The sequence below is a fragment of the Zea mays genome, chromosome 1 (assembly GCF_902167145.1).
Source record: "Zea mays cultivar B73 chromosome 1, Zm-B73-REFERENCE-NAM-5.0, whole genome shotgun sequence".
In the NCBI taxonomy this organism is placed as follows: Eukaryota; Viridiplantae; Streptophyta; class Magnoliopsida; order Poales; family Poaceae; genus Zea; species Zea mays.
Genome location: NC_050096.1, coordinates 150,542,406 through 150,551,963, shown reverse-complemented (window position 1 = coordinate 150,551,963; position 9,558 = coordinate 150,542,406).

The following is a 9,558-nucleotide window of genomic DNA, read 5'->3' as shown; positions in this document are numbered from 1 at the left end:
GGATATTGTAAATCTGAAATTCAAAACAAAAAAATTGAATTTGGAAAGGTTCAAAATGAATAGAAATGGAAATAAAATAGAAAATATAGAAAAATTGATAAGAGTAACCTGCTCTTGGGCTGGCTTTCCCACCTTCTCGGCCCATCCCGCACCTTCTCCCACCACTAGGCCCAGCCGTCACCTGCACTTCCGCGCTCACTGCCCTTGGGCCCCACCGTCTGGTCCTCAGTAAACCTGACTGCACCACGCGCACTGATTCCTCCTTCCACTGGCATCGAGGGCCCGCCCGTCGGGTTCTTCCCCAACCTCATCGTAACAAGCTTCGCGTGATTCGTGCATCCGCTCCCTAGCTCCACCTCCGCGCCGATGTCCGCGATTTGTGGCACTAGCGTGGGACCCACGGGTCGGCCACTGGACGCAGGCGCTCTGCGGGTGGACCTCGTTCCTATCCTTCTTCCCCACCTCCGCGCAACAAACGCGCGTTGACCGAGTTTATCGCCGCGACGAATCTCACCAGTTCAACAAAATCCATGGGGTGCGCACGTCGATGCGGCCCTATCGCCTTCTCTGCGTCGTGCGCCATCTCTGGTTGTGGACCCACACGCACAGAGCTGACTCACCTTCAACTGCCGTGCGACGCGAGCTCCGCAGGAATCGGGCGCCATTTGTTTCCCCCATGTAATCGACCCCAGGTGGATTTAAGGCGGCCGCGTGCCTCCTTCTCCTAAACCTTAGACCATCGCCGCCACCTTTACCTGTTCCTGTGTGCGGTGGGAAATTGTCGCCGGGGATCGGGGGAGACCGAGGGCGAGAAGCCGTCGCGGTGGGCCATCGACCGCATTGCAACCAAGCTCACCAATCCCCATCCCGATCTCGGGTAAGTGGTCTAGCCTTTCCGTTACACCCATAGGAACATATGTCACCGATAGAGAGGGCGGATGGATTGGCAGGTAGCCGGGAATTCTTCACCGGAGTATCACCCGGCCGCGGAACCGCGCCGTGCCGTGGTCGGAGCTCCCCATGGTCCAAATAGTCGGTAAGCTAGTCCTATCATGCTCGCCTTGGCCCCTGCTAAGTGTAGCGCTCGTCGGATTAATGTTTGCGGTGCTAGCGCGGGGTTGCCGGCCATGGGCGCGCCGCCGTATACTGCCCAGTCGCCGCTCTGCCGGCCGAGGAAGACGAGTGGGAAGGGAGGAGAATTGGTGCCGTAGATCTGCGGATGTGTGGGTGAGCGTGAGCGCTAGTGTCGATAGATCCCGACCCTTGGATGGTGATCTGACGGTCCGTATCTGATACCGGTTCGATGAAATATGGATCTAATCCAAGGCGTCCAGTATTGATCGGATGGCTCAGGTTTAACGATACCCGTTCGCCGCGTGCACTTTCTAAAAGAGACCCTAGGTTTTCATATATTCAACCCGTCATCCCTAGTAACTGTGTGCTGAGTCTAGAAGGTTTTGCGCAGAGACCCCCGGGATTCTGTTTATTGCGCGCGCAGTTCAAACAATTAATAAAGCAAAGAAATCAATTTAGAGAATGATTTTTGTACAAAAGTAATTGCAGAAATTTGTAAAATTCCTAGAAAATCCATATTAAGTCCAAATTGATCCATTCCAATTTCTATAATTTTGTGATATTAATGTTTATCAACTAGTACCACTGTTTTGACATGAATGTCACAATAAAATTCATATCCTATTTAATCTTGTACAAAACACATAAAATACTTAGAAATTCATAACTTAAAATCTATAACTCCGATTTGATCCGTTCAAGTTGCGTTAGTCTCATACAAATATTTACTACGCAGTAACAATATTTATTATACCATGTCTCATTATTTTATAATTAGATTTGTACTTAACTGATGTTGGTTAGCCTTGTTAATCTACTTATCATTATAATCTACTAGAAAATGATCTATGGACAATTCATAACTTATATTAAGATTGAGATAATTATTTATAGAATGATCTCTCATATAATTGATATTAACCAAATTATAATATAGTTTAACGTTTTAATCACACAGATCTTTTATAAAATCATAACTCCTTAGCCATGACTCCGATCTTAGTAGTTCTCTATCCCGCGATCTCATAGCTTCGCGTAGATCATTATTATTCAGTTTGTACTTATGTTTGGTGTGATGTTAATTTTGTCTATACCATGTATGTTTGTATTGCTACGACTAGCACTGCGGTCACGAGGATTTGAAGAATCATCCTGGTAATTGGAATCTCAAGTGCCAGGCAAGTTGTGCCCTTGATCACTTTCATTTACCTAATAATGTTCTTTATTATCATTATTCAATGCATAGGTTTAATTTTGATGGGACCCACTAGGTCACCCTAGACTGATTATCCTATTTACCTTGTTTACCCCTGATTCACTTGGGTAGTTATGCTATTGCTTTATTGGTTTTGGGATTAATATTTCATTATATCCATGTTCCAATTATTTTGTTATGTTATTTATGTTCATGATAAGAACATTATGTTAATTGGAACATGGAGTGACCACCCGGGAAAAAAGTGCTACCACAAGGGTTTAATGGGACGCCCTTGGCTGATTAACTAGGAAAGCTAGTGGAGGTCTTCCTTACCCGAAAGGGGCAAGGGCAGTAGGGGAGTGGTCAGTGTAGGGAGGTCCTTGGGTTGACTTTGCTGCGATGGAGGTCAGGCGAGGGATTCCTGCACTGGAGCTTCCTATAAACTGTAGCGGAATTTCTGAAGCTAGTGGAACTTTGTAAAGGCCTCGTAGTGTTACCCTGCCTCGCTTCCTTGGTAGAGGTGTATGGGATTCATGACCCCTTGGCAGATGGGTAACACGGCATGTGGGTAAAGATGTGCAACCTCTGCAGAGTGTAAAACTAGTATACTAGCCGTGCTCACGGTCATGAGCGGCTCGGACCCTCACATGATTAATTTATGGAACCTAAATTCAATTTTGCATTTGCATTTGCATGGGATTTGTTATTAATTTTGTTCTATTATTTATTATGGTTTGGTATTTACTTACATCTAGTAATTGCTAATAAAAGTTTGACCAACATTAAAAGCAATGCTCAGCTTTAACCATTCTCTTTGATAAGCCTTACACTTTACATGATCTCCCACCTTTGGTGAGTTCATGCCACATTATTCCCCACAACTTGTTGAGCGATTAACATGCGTGAGCTCACCCTTGCTGTCTCACACCCCCCCCCACACGAGAAGAACAGGTGGTTCAAGAGGAGCCGCATATCGAGGAGTTCGATTCGATCTAGGTGGCGTCTCCCAGTTGACTTTCTGGCGCCAAGGATGGATTTTAGATCCTGTTATATTTATCTTTTATTTTTGTAAGTCTTCCGCTATGTATTAAGTACTCTGATTATTGTGACATTTATCTCTATACACTCTGTTATTATATATGTTGTCTTCTTGGCGCATGTATGAGATGCACCCGGCTTTGTCCTCTTAAAACCGGGTGTTACATCCCCGAAGGGTTCACAGCCACCTCAGACACAGAGCGAGGGATGACCATGGGTACGTTCGATACATAACCAAGGCTCGGGCTGCGCTCCCGAGGTACCCTAGGACATTTCCGAGACCAGCGGGAGCGATCTTGTAACGGAATCCCATCAGAGGGAGGCATCGAGCCCTCGGACCCCGTCGCCAGGGGACCGGGTCCGGCAGATCACCCGCAGGTACTTTTGGGCGCGCCTCTGGGCCCCTAGCCAACCCCTAACGAACGGGGCACGGACGTCCACTCGGATTACCCGCTTGCAGCTCACCGGAGACACCATGTTCGGCGCCCATCGAGGGCAACATGGCGCTTTCCCCCCTCCTCCTTGCGGAAAGGCGACGCAGGGGCGTATATAAAAAAGTCGAGTCTGTCCCTGATCGCCCTCTTGCCCTGTGCAGAGGCTCGGGGGCTGCTCTCGCAAAACCGGCTCCGGCCGAACCGTTGACAGCGTCAACATACCAGCCCGAGAACTTGGGACCCGACCGTACACCCGGGCTACGGCCAGCTCGCATGAGGGACGACCAGACCAGCCGAAGCATTACGCGAGGCATTAAGACCTTGGAGGAGTGAAACCACTCCTCCGTGGCCTCGGGGGCTACACCCGGCGGGTGCGCTCGCGCGCACCCACCGGAACAAAACGCAACCGAGAAAGGCTGGTCCCCTTGCAAAAAAGTGCGACGAAAGCCTCCAAGCGAGTGCTAACACTCCCTTCGAGGCTCGGGGGCTATTGTCGAGGACCATAATTAGGGGTACCCTCAAGGCTCCTAATTCTCAGCTGGTAACCCCCATCAGCATAAAGCTGCAAAGGCCTGATGGGTGCGATTAAGTCAGGGATCAGTCCATTCGAGGGACTCGATCACGCCTCGCCCGAGCCTAGCCTCGGACAAGGGCAGCCAACCCCGGAGGATTTCCGTCTCGCCCGAGGCCCCCCCTCCAGCGGCGAACATATTTCCGGCTCGCCCGAGGCCCTGTCTTCGCCAAGAAGCAACCCTGACCAAATCGCCGCACCGACCGACCAAATCGCAGGAGGATTTAATGCAAAGGCGGCCTGACACCTTTATCCTGACACGCGCCCCCCAGCCGACAGAGCCGAAGTGACCGCCGTCACTTCGTTGCTCCACTGACCGGCCTGACAGAAAGACAGCGCCACCTGCGTCGCAACCGACTGCGGTGCCACTTGACAGAGTGAGGCTGACAGGCAGTCAGGCTCGGCCGCAGGAACCATAGGAAGCTCCGCTTCGCCCGACCCAGGGCTCGGACTCGGGCTAAGCCCCGGAAGACGGCGAACTCGGCTCCGCCCGACCCAGGGCTCAGACTCGGGCTAAGCCCCGGAAGACGGCGAACTCCGCTCCGCCCGACCCAGGGCTCGGACTCGGGCTAAGTCCCGGAAGACGACGAACTCCGCTCCGCCCGACCCAGGGCTCGGACTTGGGCTAAGCCCCGAAAGACGACAAACTCCGCTCCGCCCGACCCAGGGCTCGGACTCGGGCTAAGCCCCGGAAGACGACGAACTCCGCTCCGCCCGACCCAGGGCTCGGACTCGGGCTAAGTCCCGGAAGACGACGAACTCCGCTCCGCCCGACCCAGGGCTCGGACTCAGGCTCAGCCCCAGAAGACGACGAACTCCGCTTCGCCCGACCCCAGGGCTTGGACTCCGCCCTGGCCTCAGCCGACGGTCTCTGCCTCGCCCGAACCAGGGGCTCGGACTCGACCTCGGCCACGGAAGACAGACTCGACCTCGGCTTCGGAGGAGCTTCCACATCGCCCAACCTAGGGCGCAGACCAGCCACGTCAACAGGAGGCGCCATCATCACCCTACCCCGAGCTGACTCGGGCCATGGGGAACAAGAACGGCGTCCCATCTGGCTCGCTCCGCTAGATAGGCAATGATGGCGCCCCGCATACTCTGTGACGACGGCTGCTCTCAGCCCCCTTACGGAAGCAAGAGGACGTCAGCAAGGACTCAACAGCTCCGACAGCTGTCCCTCCGCCAGGCTCCAGCACTCCTCCGATGGCCACGACATCACACCAGCTGGGTGCCAAAATCTCTCCGGCTGCAACGACGGCATGTACTTAGGGCGCTAGGTCTCCTTCGCTAGACACGTAGCACTCTGCTATACCCCCCATTGTACACCTGGATCCTCTCCTTACGCCTATAAAAGGAAGGACCAGGGCCCTCTTAGAGAGGGTTGGCCGCGCGGGGACGAGGACGAGACGGGCGCTCGCTTGAAGCCGCTCGCTCCCTCTCCCGCGTGGACGCTTGTAACCCCCTACTGCAAGCGCACCCGACCTGGGCGCGGGACGAACACGAAGGCCGCGGGATTTCCACCTCTCTCACGCCTGTCTCCGGCCACCTCACTTCCCCCCTTCGCGCTCGGCCTCGCGTCGACCCATCTGGGCTGGGGCACGCGGCGACATTCACTCATCGGCTTAGGGACCCCCCCGGTCTCGAAACGCCGACAACTACTAATGCTTCCTAGCTAAAAGTTGTATACAGATCCAGATCCCAGCGAGTTTGCCTCCCGAGGATTGTTGACAACCTTTTCAGAAACGCTGGTATCCAACCTCAACACATCAAGCCTGCATCCCAGGCGGGGGGCCAGGTACTAGGGAGGAGTCAACAACATCGCACACAGCAGGAACAGGTGTTACACAGATAAGTGTTAAATGCTGCTTAAAAGACAATATTTATTTCTTTACAAAAACAGGGAAAGGCCTGGGGGCCGGTTCTAAAGAACGGATGCCCATTCCATAGGGTGGTCCGAAGCCTGTGTGGCTGGTTAGTCTGGTTCCGTACCCAAAATCCTGCACACTCCACCACTCCGTGGCGGGTGTCCTAGTACTTAAAACTAAAGTCCCGTGCGTCCAACAACCTGGAGGTCCGGCTCTGAAGAACGAGCACTTGTCTCCTGGGAGGGTCTGGAAACCATGTAGCCGCTCAGTCTGGTCCCATACCGTGAGCCTGCATACTCCACCACCCTGCGGCAGGTGTCTTAGTACTTGAAGCCACCATCTAGGGGGTTGTTCGGACACACAACTTGGCTTCCCAGGCTAAAATCCTACGTACATATGTTATTACATTTTGCTCTCAAGCAAATGTCATTACATGCCCTTACAAGCGGGACCCTAGCTCCATTTCTGCAGGAATGAACTACCTCCACACCAGTAAGGGCCACGGGATAACAAGCCCCGAGTGGCTCGCCAACAGAGGCGACCGCATCAGCACTGACGGCGACGGCCACCTCTGCACCGACGACTCACCAGCAGCGACGATCATCTCAGCATGTACACCACTACGGGTAGGTCCTCGCCCCTGTCTTCCTACGGGGGGCGACAATAGGCCATTAAAGCCAAAGAGTTGGAGGCTCGGCGATAGGCAGCACTGATGGTCTCACCAGCGACGACAACCACCCCTGCACCGGTGGGCAACGGCTGCCTCAGCGCGCTTGTAGGTCCTCGCTCCCGTCTTTGCTAAGGGAGTGAGGACATCCAAGAACACGGTCGCCGCTCCCGCAACGCACAACGCCATGTACGACCCACCAGTACGACCGGCGATGCGAGAGAAGCCGTGGGTGTGGCGGACCTGCACACGGCGCGATCGTCGCCCGTGCGGTGAACGGGCAGCCACGCCCCGACCTAGCAGCAGAAGGCAGCGTCGGAGGCAGCGCCGAAGCCATCCATGCCAAGGCATCGGGCACGCGGTGGCTGGCGACACCCGCAGTCGGCCAGCCCCGCGTACCCGAAGTTTGCCTCCTCCGCATGAATAGCGAACGCCCTTCTCCCCCGAATACTAAGGGAAGAAGCGGGCCGCTACCCACGCGGAGGTGGGGCACCAACTCGGCACACCCTCCTCCCCAGCATGGATGATGAACATCCTTAAAGCTGAGGGCAGGAGGGAAGCCGCAGCCCGGCTTGCTTCTCCCCACCACAAGGCTGGTAGTCATCCTTCTGGATGACCACCGGCGGGGGACTGCAGTCGGGCTGCGTGATGAAAATCCTTGAAGCCGAATGATGGTGGAAGGATGACAACTCCCATGGGGTTGCACCCCTCCAACAGCAGCAAGAAGAAAACAAGACCGGCAGCACCACCACGAGCGCGCGCTCTCCGGCGGTGAAGTCGTCGGAAAAGACGGCCTTGACGCGGATCCCTCCAGAGAACACCGGCGCACCCCATCTGGAGGCCCAGAAGACGAAAGGGCGCGATGGTCGCAAGAGGAGCGAGGCATGTCTATTGCCCGGGAGATCGACCCCTTTTTAAAAGGCAGATCCCCCACTCGCGCCCCTGAAGCGTCACTGGTGAAGTCTCCCCCGGCGTGCACCAAGGATCCCACCTTATGACACGGGGGCTAGGCCCCGCATGTCATACAGACTAACCCTAAGAAGGAGCGTGCAACTGCCTTGCGGTTACGCGCCCCTTCATTTTCGGGGCAACCAGCGGTCAGGAAGGCGAACCGCCGTGCAAGGGGCATGCAACCGCCCCACGGTTATGCGCCCCTTCATCTTCGCCGTATCCAGCGGTCAAAGAGGTGAACCACCGCGCAAAAAGCGTACAACCGTCCCACGGCTGTGCGCCCCCTCAGCTCCGCTGCAACTGGCGGTCCAACTCGGGGGCCCAGGCCCACATGTCATGCAACCGGTGCGTCGGTTACCGTGTGCGAAGAAACCGCACCGCCGCTCGCGCCAATGCCATGTCTTCTCGGGGCCGTCACGGGAGTCTGAAAAGGTAAAATTTTCAGAACCAGTGCAGCGACTCGAGGCAGCCCCGCGCATGGCCCAACAGTGCCATTAAGTACGATGGTCACGGGCCAGTCAGCCGTGGGAATAGGCGCAACAGTTGGCAAGGCCATAGGCGGGCCGACAGTAATTGCAGCAACAGGCGCGCAGGAGCAGCGGTCCAACCGCCAATCAGACTCTAGTCCCACCTGCAGGCTCGCATCCTCCCCTGAGGCGGGCCCGGGGGCCACTGTCAGTACCCTAAATCATGGGTACCCTCTTCTGCATGAAGACGCCGCACCCATACGACGTCTCCTAGCCACGCAGGGGGCGACACATGACCCCACCGGGTGGGCAGGCCAAAGGGTGCCACGTGACAAGAAAAGACAACACATCCCAGTAAGTCCGGACTCCCACAGAAGGACACCGGACCCCTATACATATAAGTCCGGAGCCCCCGGGTAGGTCCGAACCTCAGCAGGGTCTCGGAACGAGGAGGACCCTGGTATGAGCAGGGGTCCGGTGCTGACACGTGTCCGGGCCTTGCCCTCCACTTCCCGCTCAGGCGGAGACCCGCTGCTTGTGGCCCATGACATAAGCTACCGGGCCGAACCTGACGTGAAGTCGTGCAGCCCCTGCATTTATTGAGGAAAGGACGCGCCGCCTGCCACTGCGCTGACGGGTGACGTGCCCTCTCAGCATTTAATGCGTCCTGTCCCATCCGCTGGCAGGCAGTGTCAAGGTCATCCGGCAGGCGGCGCGCCTGCTGGGTCTGCTGGCGAACAGTACGACTGTGCCAGGCAGCACACTGTACTCATCATCCCTTCTACAAGAAACTTCCCCTGTATGTCGAGGATACACAGATCTCGGGCGTCAGGGCACAAGAAGATTGTCTCAGCAACAGACATTAGTAGGCTCCAAGCACTATATTCTTTATGTCTCTGGGCCCACATGTCGGGGCCGAGTGCCTTTGTGCATGCCCCACTTCAGCTATAAAATGGGAGGCATGCGACGTTACACACACGCAATCTTAGGACACACCTTAGACTCGCAAGCTCATACAAGCTCACAAGCAATACATCCCACAGTGGAGTAGGGTATTACGCTCCGGCGGCTCGAACCACTCTAAATTCTTATGTGTTCTTGAGTTCATCCCAACGATTAAGCAAAACGCCTAAGCCCCTCCTCATCTCAGGATTTAATGCGGGTGCACTCCGCCACCCGGCCGGAGATCTACTCTCCGATATTGTCCTTTTGAGTGTTTGGAAACTCAAATCCTCTCTAGGATCAGAGGAGAACGAGGGGAATGACAAGTGATTAATGGAGTAATTACCTGTC